General features: G+C 33.7%; 1 protein-coding gene across 4 annotated transcripts in view; it reads right to left on the bottom strand.

Moving 5' to 3' along the window:
* The window catches only part of CNTLN (centlein), a 425,457-nt gene that overhangs the window by 61,038 nt on the left and 351,031 nt on the right, over positions 1-13,388 (bottom strand). The gene's annotated exons all lie outside the window — the stretch shown is intronic.

Here is a 13,388-nt window from a genome sequence, read left to right as displayed (position 1 = left end):
TTTATTATTCCAAAGAAGCTTATAATAGGGTAGTTTAACATAAGGAACAATTAGACAAAATGGTACTGAACTCTCTGAGGGGAAAAATTCTTTTTTTTTTTAAGAATTCCAGTTAGAAATAGCAAAAAAAAAGGTAGCTAAAGTGTAATAGTATAAACATGGGACACAATAACTTATGCTTTAATATTATATTTAAGTAAAACTTCTAGAAAATATAGCAATAAGTCCATTACTACATGTGTATGATGTATGATGCATATTATTAAATATGAATATTTCAGACCATGGATTTAAAACTGGAGCTTGATATATTTGAGATTTAAACTATGTTTTGGTGAAATAAATAGTATATTTTATTTTAAAAAAAGCATTTCCTTGGATAGACTTTAACTTATGATTTTAAAATGTGATTTTACATATTAAAAAAAATTTACTCATGAATGGTGCCCAAAGTACTTCATAAATATCTACAACCAAACATAATTTTCTTAAGCCTAATAATCTCCCTTGTTATCCACACTTGAATCCATCTCTCTCCCTATTTACTAATTCTCCATGCCCAATCATTTATCAGGTTCTATAAATTATGTAATGTTTCTCCTATTCACTCCCTTCGGCCATTCTCATAATGCATACACTCAATATTCCACTAAGATTAGTTCAGTAGCCTTCCCACTACCCTCAACCATCCCTACCTACAATCTTTTATACAACTTTCTAAAACAATGCTAACCTGTTATTCCCTTATTTAAAACTCTTCAGGGGTTCCTTACCCCAACAGAATAAAGCTCAGATGTGTTTGGGTGATAAGTCTCTCAAAGATTTAGCTTTACTTTGTATTTCAGTCACATTTCACCTGAAGCACAAACTTACCACTCCCCAGTCCTGCCTACCATTTCAGCACTTCGGACTCTGTACATGGTGTTCCTTTCTGCTGAAATCTCTCTCATCCTTGAAAATCAGCTTACTTTTTCTCCTTCATGAAGCCTTCTCTGTTCTTTCCTTTCTCTTCAGAGAAATATCTTCTCAGCTCTTTTACTGTCCCTAGTAAATTTTAAATACTTGAGAGAAGACTGTCTTTCCTTACCTATGTATAACTACATACAGCATTTAAAACAATGTCTTATATATATAGTAAGAAAAAGAAAGGTTTCAAAAAATCAAGTCTCCCTATTTGATGGTGCTATAGATATACATACCGATTTTAATTTACAATGTAATAGCAATGAATGAATTAAGGTTTTACTTAAGTAGTATGCACTGGAGTATTTCTCAGTCCTGAAGTTAATGCTCTGCATCTACCCAAGATTTTTTGAGATTTCAATTTGGTAAGACAGAACTCATGGCTATAATTCTAGGTGGAATCTCGGGTGACACAGAAGACTAAATTTTGATGTGATTCTTTCATTCCTATGAATAGCCTTGGATGGCTTTTCTCATTAGTTAAACATGTATGCCATTAGATTTCTGTCTATTCCTTCCACATTGGCAGGTCCTGATACTATAAATGTGTCCTTCATTGAGGAAAGAACAAGTCAATAAATATATTTTTCTAAAAGGCAAGTGTAGGGAAGTGGACTTGGCCCAGTGGTTAGGGCGTCCGTCTATCACATGGGAGGTCTGCAGTTCAAACCCAGGGCCTCCTTGACTGGTGTGGAGTTGGCCCATGCACAGTGCTGATGCATGCAAGGAGTGCCGTGCCACGCAGGGGTGTCCCCTGCATAGGGGAGTCCCACACGCAAGGAGTGTGCCCCATAAGGAGAGCCACCCAGCAAGAAAGAAAGTTCAGCCTGCCCAAGAATGGCGCCACACACACAGAGAACTGATGCAGCAAGATAATGCAACAAAAAGAGACACAGATTCCTGTGCCACTGACAACAACAGAAGTGGACAAAGAAGACCACGCAGCAAAATGGACACAGAGAACAGACAACTGGGGGGGGAGGGGTGGGAGGAAGGGAAGAGAAATAAATAAAAAATAAATCTTCAAAAAAAAAGTCAAGTGTATGTAAAATTTCAATTGCAATTTAACAACATAAAATTTTATTAAATAAAGAATATACAAATTATGGAGATGGTAAACAGAATGATTTTTACTTTATTAAAATATAATGTTTTTTATTAAATAATATTTACTTCAACAATCATTAAAACACATTTCCAATATTAACTATATATGTATAGAAATGTTACAAAGCATCTGTTTTTGAGGAAATATGGAAATCAATACTGCCTAAATGCTTGTCAAGATATATATGTAGGGAGCAGATGTGGCTCAAGCAGTTAAGCACCTGCTCTCCACATGGGAGGCCTCGGGTTCGGTCCCCAGTGCATCCTGAAAAAAAAAGCAAACAACAAGCAAACAAATGAAAAAACCAATTCAGGGGAGCCAATGAGGCTCAGTGGTTCAGCACTAGCTTCCCATTTATGAAGTCTTGAATTCAATCTCCAGCCCCAGTACATTAAAAAAGTAGATCTAGGGAAGTGGATGTGGCTCAAGTGATAAGAGCTTCTGCCTATCATATGGGAGGACCTGGGTTCAATCCTTGGGACCTCCTGGTGAAAAAGAAGAAGAGAAAGCGTGCCCATGTGGTAAGCCAGTGCATGCGCAAGTGCCCATGCTGTGAGCCAGTGCCCCGCGCAAGTGAGTCACGCAGCAAGAGGATGACACAACAAAAGAGACACAAGGGGAGAGTCATGGTGAAGCATAGTAGAAACCAGGAACTGAGGTAGAGCAATTGACAGAGAACTTCTCTCCCTATCAGACCTTTCCAGGATCAAATCCTAATGAATCCTAGAGAAGAGAAAATGAGAATAGAAAACAACACAGACAGCAATAACAGCAGGGCAGGAGGAGGGGAAGGGAGGGAAATAAATAAATCTTTTAAAAAAATAGATCTACATATATAGGGGAGTAGATGTGGTCAAGCAGTTGAGCACCTGCTTCCCACATGGGAAGTCCTGGATTCAGTCTCCAAAGCCTCCTAAAAACAAATTTAGAAAAAAAAAAAAAAAAAACACCAACAAGCAAACAAATGAAAAAACCAACTCAGGGAAGCCAATGTGGCTTAGTAGTTGAGCACCAGCCTCCCACTTATGAGGTCCCAGGTTCAATCCCTGGCCCCGGTACCTCAAAAAATATACATATATGTATATACATATAAATTCTATCAGTTTCCTTTGGAATTTTTTATGACTCTATTGCTAACTTATCTCAGTTTATGAACTATATTTATTATTTGAGAAATGAGAAATATAAATGATTTTCTATTGCTTATACTTAGATTGTTCTGAAAGACTATTTTATGGACATTCTTACTCGAAAAAGATTGTGCTATAAAATCTACCAAAAAATTACTATTAGTCTTAAAAGTGTTATTTTCATCAATAGCATGATTTCTATTTCTGTATTATTACCTTTCCATCCCCAATCAAAGATTTGAAAAATATTTAAGCCATTTTACACTATAAAGTAATAATATAACCCACATGAAAGAAGAGGTAATTTCTGGATTCTAGTTCTGGGTCTACTGCTGAGGGACACTGAGCATGCACACAACTTTTGTTCCCTCACTGAAAGACGGAGACCATGTTTGCCTACCTAACCATGGATATTTTTCATTTTAAGGACATAATTTTTTAAAAAATTGTGACAGTGTTTGGTAAATTTTAAATGTGCAGCATTATTGTTAACATTATCTTCTGGTAAATACTGCCATATAGAGTCTGAGAAGTGTCTTAATCCAGGCTGAGGTTCTAAATTAATGAAAAGCTTCCTCATTTAATATATGTATATAATACTACTATACTTTCTCTCATGTTCTTTATTAAAAACTTGTTCCATTTTCTATGCTATAAATATAAGTCGTTTAACCTAGATCTACATCTTGTAGTTTAATCACCAAATAGTCTCTGATCATAAATTTCAAATACTGAGCTAACTCAATATTTATCATTCATTCATTTTACACATACTGTGTACTAGATACTATATTAATATGGTGTGTGATCACAAAAGAGTTATGATCCTTGCCTTTAGGAAGCTACTAATCTATACTCTGAAAATATATAATGGTAATTGCAGGAAGTGCTATGAAGAAACTGAACAGGAGCTATGGGAAGTGCTGTTTCTTTCCATGTGTTTCCTGATTTGTTTGTCAAATGTACCCTAGAAGCTAGGTACAACATTAAGTGCCATATCCTAGATCTACATACCATACTGCTTTCCAACTTCTACTATTGAGAAATTATCTGCCAGAACACTGGTGAGTGAACTGAGGCTGTCCTAAAGAGACCAATCATTTCTTCTCCAGCAGAGAGAAAGCTTCAATAAACTTTTAATATTCAATAATAAATTATCATAAAAATAAAACAGGCCTATAGAAAATATCCTATAACCAAAAAGAGGAGTAAAGCATTTAGAAGGAAATTCTGAAAGAATCATTTCCCTAAATTATATGAACCCCCCACAATAAAATCCAATCTATTTTATGATACTCTCTATCTTGACTCTTTAGTCTCCAAAGAATAAAATATTTAACATCTGTTTATTCAATAGACATGATACTAGGTGTAGCACATGTAAAAAAATGTTTTGAGTATTCAACTAGTTCAGGAGCAGTGCTCCAAGGAAAAAGAATAGGCTGGGGCTATAGCTCTTCACTTCTAATAAGAGACTGAATTCTTGCCTAACATTTTTCCTGGGCAAGAACCACCTTATAGCATTCAAAAAATGGTTCAGTTCTTCTTAATATGTTTTTTACTATTGCACTAGAAACTTGAAGTAACAAACCATGTAAACATTTTTGGAAAATATTTTTAGTTGGGATAGTGGGGGAACTGGAAAGTACAGACAACAGGAAATTCTAAAAACAAAAAAAATCAGTTAAATATGAGGTTACAGGAGTTACAGGAGCAGGGTTTCTAGAAAGTCCATAGAGGAAATAGTTGGTTGACAGAATTTTTAGTCCACGATGGGACAAAGGTTAGATGTTCCATGTTGGACAAGATCATTCGGTAATCAGAGGAAAAAATGAGAATTATTATAGTTTCCATCTATATCTGTGAGTGTGGTCTCTAATTTTTCTTTCTCTTCTTGAAACCCAAAGGCTCAAAGCCAAAGTAAGGAAAAGCAATCATTAAGTAGAGGAGGTCTGCTTCCAATTACTTCACCAAAATCTCTAACATAATAACTGAGTTACCAGAATTAAAGTATAAGAGACTGGAGAAAATTTGAGTTGAAAAGTAATTCAATAGGCAAGAGGCCCCTAGAAATGTCACCATGATCTTAGTAATATTTTTCTCTCTTGTGAACAGAATCAATACTTTAGTTTAACTATCAATACTCTAGTTAAAGAGAATGAAACTGAAAGGAACAAAATTTTGTGTATTGTCCATGTATAAGATTAAAAACACAGTCACTTAATTAAAACATTACATGAGTTGCAAAGACAATTACAAGACTTTCTAGGTGATTAACATAAGTATTTTCCATACAAGTATTAATAGATAATTAAAAGATAAATGGTTCAGACTAATAACTCTTTCAAGCTTAATAATAAACTTTATATTTAAAACATGAGTATTTCTTTTGTCATGATACTTGAGATATTGAAGAAAAGAATTAAAACTTAAAAACTAACAACCAAAAAAAGAACAAATATCTTAAACAGAGATGGAATTATTTATGTAAAAAAATTTCCTATGAAAAATCCACTAAGTTACCATATCACTCATTTAGAAACTATTTTTCTGACATATGCAGTTATGAAAAGCCTACAGTATGTTTCACAAAATGTCAAGCAAATGAAGGTAATATAGAGGACTTTCTAGCAATGCTTTTGCTAGTAGTTAGACTTCAGTAGCCTTTAGAGACCATTAAGTATCCTTGGCTAATTGGCCAATGGTAGATTAATCCTCTTTTTATTCTAGCAGCACTATTTTAACACCCTTTACACTCTGTCAGTGTAGTATCTGAATGACAAAATAATATTGTGCATGAATAATAAGCAGAAAAGTTAAATTAACATTTCATGTTTCACATGCCATACCTATGTGTCAGAAGAACTTTCTTTTTAAGTCACTGACATTCAACTTTTAAAACAATCTCATGTTGACATCTTATTGAGGTGAATCTTCCTAATTACTGCTAATTGCCTATCAAGAAAAAAACTCTTTTCATGAAGTGCAGTTGTCTAGTATAGATGAACCCAGCTCCAGTGTGCACATTAAAGACAAAGCATGACACCTGAAGTACTATTTTATTATAAGGTCATACTAAATATGGCTTGCAATTAACAAAGCAGTTTTTTATGGTACTGAAAATGCCAATCTGTCTTGATGTGTTCAAATTAGACTCTATCAAATAAATATGGCTATCTGCATGTGAATAAAAGATAAGCTACTCTCAGTAACATTTACAAGAAGAAAAATTAATTCAATGCCACTTACACTTTGGAATGTAAGTTCTAGTTAATGTCCAGTTATATGTTTATTTTTCAAAATGAAAATCAACAATGCTTCAAATATCAAAATTGCTTTAAATAGTTTCTCAAAGAAGTCCAAAATATTGAAAACTTTTAATATGTCTTTAATTTGTATATCTATTTTTGACATTATAGGCATTTGTGGATTTTAATATATGCAATTTGAGTGATGTATTATATTTTAAAAATAATCTGAATAACTAAAACAATGAATTTTAACTGAATCAAAGTTAAACCACATCACTTAAAACATTTATCTCCACAAATATGGAAAAATAAGAGTAAAATGTATTATATGTAAAATTTAGGAAATTAATACAACTGAATTTCAAATATTCATGTAAAATATTTGGCTTATTCATTGCAAGAACTTACTTGTAGGTTTGTTGTTATGTCAAATCTTCTATTCAGTTACCAGAAGAAAAGCCCCCTTGAAACCTAAATACCAAATTCTAGATAGAGAGATAGATACTCGGAAGCAAAAGTATATCCAGAATAATTCACCTTCATCACTACCAACAGAATTTCTCAGTGCTCATATATTAATATTAGGAGTTCAGTAACAGCCCAGTAAAGGACACTTGGCCTATAAGGACACTGAGGTTGCAACGCATTCCCATTCTGCCTCCCTTCCCCATTAAGAATGAAAGATGGCAGGCTACCTCACGCCACAAAGGAGAAACTAAGCAATATCTTTTGAACCCCTTTTTCAACCCCCTCTCGTTTTCTACTGCTTAAAGCTCATCTAATTTAACTTGGAAAACCTATTTCTCATATGTACTATACACACCTCTTTAATTCTATTTCTTTCTCCTACCTCTTATATAAATTTTTTTTCTATTAAGTTGTGTGAGTACAGGAGGAAAAGAACCCAGCCCAAATGAACTACCCAACCAACAAAGAAAAATGAGAAAAAAACTGTCAAATCACCGAAAGTATAAAATCATTACTCAGAGTGAAATTAATAAATATCTGTATCTAAGTAAAGAACAGCCATAACTTTTGGTGTGAAGCTATCAATAGTGATTGAGTATTTCATAGTGATTGAGTTATCAACAGAATCTATCAAACTCTTGAATATCTGCATCATGCTCATGAAGAATGCCTCATTCTCCTCTAATTAAATTTGGTTTTCTTAAGCAACAGATTTCAATGCATTTTTACAATTTTTCTGTTCTAGAGGAATGATATAACAAAAGTACTACTTTTTATTATATTGTATTGTTCAAAAAGGCCTTTCTAGATTGGCCTAAAGAAACTAATACCCACATATAATATTGTTACTAAGAGTCAGCAAGGGTCTGGACAATTAAATATTGCTTAATACTTAATTCTTACATAGACTTCATAACAAAAGCATCAATATTCCTTAAAATATTTTTTGACAATGAAGACATTTAAAATAGACCACGACATACTTCTGAAATTAATATTTTATAACATAAAGTACTTTCAATTAATAAGCTTCTAAAGCATGTATATGAACACCAAATTTATTTAAATACTAATTGAAACAATTCACAGGAATAGTGCATATTCACATTAATCTCAATGAACTGCTACCAATTTGCTTGATAATAAACTCAAAAGCTAAGAATCATCATTTATGACTCTAATTTTCTATATTCAAGCTGGTGAAATAATATACATTTCTCAAATCTTAATATGTAGAAATAAAAATATTTTAATGGTGGGGTCAACCTCATTAGCTATATGTCTTTTCTCAGCACTACTACATCTAAGCTCTGCAAATAAATTACTTGGATGAAAGCCAGTGGGGAATTTAAAAAACCCTACAACTCATAACAAATTTTCAGCAGCAACACTAAGTACTCATATGATTTGGATTACATTTAGTAGTATACCTCACCAAAATGCTCAGAAGAAATAAGGTAATGATGTCTTTCTTTATTTCTTGTATGTTTCATCAGATTTAAGGGAGTAAAAATGGTCCATTTTTCTAAAGAATAGTTATCAGAATTTTTGGATTGGATCAAATAACAATGTACTGATACAATTCAAAATGGAATTTTTACATTAAAAGCTAAAGTATGTGAAAGTTACCAAAGAAATGGTTTCACAGCAGAGAGTAGAAATTTTTTTTCTAGTAGAAAAAAGATTTATGAAGCTTGGATTTATATTATATTAATAATTTCTCATAAATGTCATTGGCTACCTCTATTTTTCAACATGCTAAAATTTCATATAGGAATTTTTCCATCACCTTTCACTTGATTTAGAATTATCTTGTGTTTAGCATATTCTTTCCTTAGTAAAACCTAACACAGTATAGTCACTGAACAAATTATATGACTTGACAATTATATTCATTATAATGATTCATATAGAATTTTAGGAAGAAGATAGTCTGGGAGTTCTTTCCATTTTATTAATCAAACTGGTTCTCTGTCTTCTCCTGTATCGATGGTTCTCAGAATAATTACTGCCCAGACATATACTTTGGAAATTTGTGGGGTCATTTTTTTTTTTAAAGATTTATTTATTTCTCCCCACCCCCTTGTTGTTTACACTTGCTGTGTCTGTTTGTTTTCCTTGTCTCTTTAGGAGGAACTGGGATCCGAACCTGGAACCTCTGATGTGAGGGAGAGGCGCCTAATTGCTTGAGCCATCTCTGTTCCCTGCTTTGTTGTATCTCTCATTGTTTTTCTTCGTGTCTCTTGTTACATCATCTTGTTGCATCAGCTTGTGCCAGCTCGCTGTCTTGCTCGTCTTCTTTAGGAGGTACCAGGAACCTCTGTTCTGTGCACTGTTGTGTCTCTACGTTTTTCTTCTTGTGTCTCTTGTTGCATCATCTTGCCATGCCTGCCCATCGTATCAGCTCACTGTCTTCTTTAGAAGGCACTGAGAACTGAACCAGGGACTTCCCATGTGGTAGATGGGAGCCCAATTCCTTGAGCCCCACCCACTTCCCTGGAATCACTTTGGAGAGTGCCACAATGATTGGCCTTGAAGTGGGTGGGTGTCAGGAATACTAGATGTACTGAAATTGCCCTGTGTCCTGCATGACTTTCACATTTCCTGCCAATTACTCATGTAGGAGAAAATATGCATATAATAAAATGTGCCTAAATCTTAACTCCAAATTATATGTAAGCAAAGTATTTTTCCCATGGCCCAAGAAATGTAACTACTATGTAAATCAAGAAAAGATTGAAGGATGAAAAAGAGAAATCCCTTTCTTCTCTAGTGTCTAAGCTGTAAGGATGTGGGCATGCCACAGGGCTGGTACTCACAGCTCAGGTCACATTGAGAAAGCTGATAAGGGAGGAAGAGATGTGAGATGAAGAGAAGCATTGAAGGCACTGGCATGTCTGGTTCCTGTCCTTCTTGAGGCTATTCTTTTCACCTCATCATTTGATTTTGTGAGTTTGTAATTTCTTATATTAGTTTGAGTTCAGTTTCTGTTACTGCTATCAAGAGTCCTACCTAATACAATTCTAAGTAAAGTCTAACAATTCAGTTTTTCTATTTTCAAATCCTATATGGCATCCAATCCTGTTGACCAACTCCTCTGTCTTGTTAAAAGCTTTCCCTCCTTTTTTTCTGTATTCCAGCAAGCTCCTATTTTTCTTTCAGCTCTTTGCAAACTTTTCATTCTCCTTTGACTCCTCTTCTGCTGATATAGCAGATGCTACCTAAACTTACTTGCTGCAAAGATTTGTTCCACCTCTAGCATTCTTTCTCTGGGATAATGACACCAAAAGTCTTCTTCATTTTTTCTTCTGCTGATATAGCAGATGCTACCTAAACTTATCTTGCTGCAAAGATCTGTTCCACCTCTAGCATTCTTTCTCTGGGATAATAACACCAAAAGTCTTCATTTTTTAATGACATATTTCAAATAAGCAAATGTGTATATTAAAAAAATAACCATAAATGCCCATCACTCAACAAGACAATGCATTACCAATATAGTTGATGGCCAGGAACACTTCTTTTCAGAAATAAACACTACCTTAAATTTGGTGTTTATCATTCCCTTACTTTTCCTTATATTTTTCATACACATATATGTAGGTTTCAAAATACATAGTGATTTTAAAACATCTCCTTTTCACATTTTAACATCTTCAAAATTGGGAGGCTCCTTCTATCCCCAGGTATCTTAAAATTTCTGCTATTATTTAAATAATATCTTTTTAAAATGATATATTGTTGATTGATGGTAAATATGGACCACCTAGCTTTAGCCTATAGTGATTTTATAGCAAACAATCTTGCTGAAATATATTATTAGTTATGCTAATTGATCTTGAGATTCTTTTCAGTCAAGTACATAGAGAAGTAAAAATGGTTTTGTTTCTTCATTTCCAATATTTTTACTTTCATTTCATTAATGTATTGGCTAGGCCCTCTACTACATGTATCAAAATATATTATGCATTTTAATATATTTTTCTTCTTTTAATATGTTAAAGTACTGAATTACATTGATAACTTTTCTTATGTAAATGAATATTTTTATTTCTGGGATTACACTGATTTATTCATGACATTTATTCTTATACATGGTTTACTTAGAATTAATAGTTTAGGATATTTTCATCTACGTTCATAATTGAGATCAGTCTTTAATATTCTTTCATCATATTATTTTGATCTTGCTTTGGTGTCAAAATTATTCTAGCATCATAAAATGAGGAGGGATAAGGTTTCTTCCTTTTCTATTTTTTGGAACTTGTAGAACTTAAATATAAAATTCAAATTCACTTTCACCTAACTGTTCATAAAGATTCTTACATTTTATTAACAGCTTTATTTAGGAATAATTTACATACCATAAAATTCACCCATCATAAGTGTATTATCTAATGACTTGGAGCATGTTTTCTGATTAGTGTAATCATCACTGCAGTCTAATTTTAGAGCATTTCCATCACCCCAGAAAGACCTTTGTACCAATTTAGAGACATTCCTCATTCCCAACCACTAATTTTCTGTCTGTACAGATTTTGCCTATTCTGGACATTTCATAAATATGGAATCATACAATAAGTGATCTTTTGTGACTGGTTTCTTTCACTTTGCATGTTTTCGGAATTCTTCCATTTTATAGTGTATATTAGCACTTTATTCCTTTTTATTGCTGAAAGATATTTCAATGTATGGATGTAGAACATTTTATTTATTCTTTTACCAGTTGACAGACATATGGATTATTTCCTTTTTGGGGGGAAATTTAAATAATGCTGCTATAAACATTCATGTACAAGTTTTTGCATGATCTTGCTTTCAATTCTTGTGGAACTTCTGGGGCATAATGTTTAACCTTTTGAGGAAATGAAAAATGTTCTCCAAAGTAGCTGCACCATTTTATATTACTCTCAGCAATGTGTGAGGATTCCAACATCTGTCTCCACATCCTCACCAACACTTGCTATTGTAAGTCAATCTATCAGTTTCTATGATTCAGCTTTCGATTTCGTTGAACATGTCTTTGCCTTCTACAATATTAACTTCTGTTCTTACCTTATTATTTCCTTCTTTCTATTTGCTTTGGGTTTATCAAATTTCTTACATCTTTTTTTTTTTTTTAAAGATTTATTTATTTATTTAATTCCGCCCCCCTCCCCTGGTTGTCTGTTCTTGGTGTCTATTTGCTGTGTCTTGTTTCTTTGTCCGCTTCTGTTGTCGTCAGCGGCATGGGAAGTGTGGGCGGCGCCATTCCTGGGCAGGCTGCTCTTTCTTTTCACGCTGGGCGGCTTTCCTCACGGGCACACTCCTTGCGCGTGGGGCTCCCCCACGCGGGGGACACCCTTGCGTGGCACGGCACTCCTTGCGTGCATCAGCACTGCGCATGGCCAGCTCCACACGGGTCAAGGAGGCCCGGGGTTTGAACCGCGGACCTCCCATATGGTAGACGGACGCCCTAACCACTGGGCCAAAGTCCGTTTCCCAAATTTCTTACATCTTATATTGAATGCTTAGCTTATTTTTAGTCTTTTTCTCGTCTGAATATTAGCATTTCAGAATATAAATACCCATCAGTATCATCAAGCTTCAGCCTGTGAATTTTAATATTAATTTCATTATCATTCTGTTTGCAGTTTTTCTCATTTTCACTTTTTTTCTTGACCCATCACTTTAGAAATCCCCTTATAAATTTCCATAAAACATTTTAAGTTAATTTTTTTCTACTGATCTCTAACTTACTTCACTTCTAGACAATATTGTTTATATGAAACCAATCCTTTGAAATTTGTGAATAGCTGTTTTGTGGTCTGAACTTTTCTTTAAAAAATTTTTTTTCTAAAAACTTTTGATAAATATTTACACCAGACTTTTTGTTATTTTGTTCAACTAATGTATATTCTTAATGACTTTTTGTCAGCTTTATCTTAAAAGTAATGAAATTACCAATGTTTGCATTATTTATGTTGAGACTAAATTATTAGGTGTTTGCATATTTCAAGTCTCTCTGTTCCCCTTTACAGCAAAACTCCTTAAAATAATTCTAAAATATATGCATATTTAAATATATTCCTTAATTCCTATCCTTCTCTTCCTATTCTTCCATTACTCTGACTCATTCTAATTGATAGCATTTGATTTAGTTGACCATTCCTTTTTCCTTGAAATACTTTCATTACTTGGCTCTTAGATACTCCATTCTCTTGGCTTTCCTACTTCCTCACCAGCCTCTCCTTTTCTTATTTTTCCCCATCTGTCCATACTTCAAATGTTGCAAGACCCAATGTTTTCTATATTCAATTTCTCTTTTCTATCTTCCTTTACTGTAGGTGATCTCATCTATCTAAATAATGATGAATCCCAAAGTCATACCTCTGGTCTAGCCTTCTCCATTACATTTTAAACTTATATATCCTACTACTTACTTGATATCTTCCCTTTAGTGACAGATCACTTGGCTACAGTGGTAAG

This window comes from Dasypus novemcinctus, chromosome 8, assembly GCF_030445035.2.
Source record: "Dasypus novemcinctus isolate mDasNov1 chromosome 8, mDasNov1.1.hap2, whole genome shotgun sequence".
Taxonomy (NCBI): Eukaryota; Metazoa; Chordata; class Mammalia; order Cingulata; family Dasypodidae; genus Dasypus; species Dasypus novemcinctus.
The sequence above is the reverse complement of the archived record's forward strand: the minus strand, read 5'-3'. Positions and strand labels throughout refer to the sequence as shown.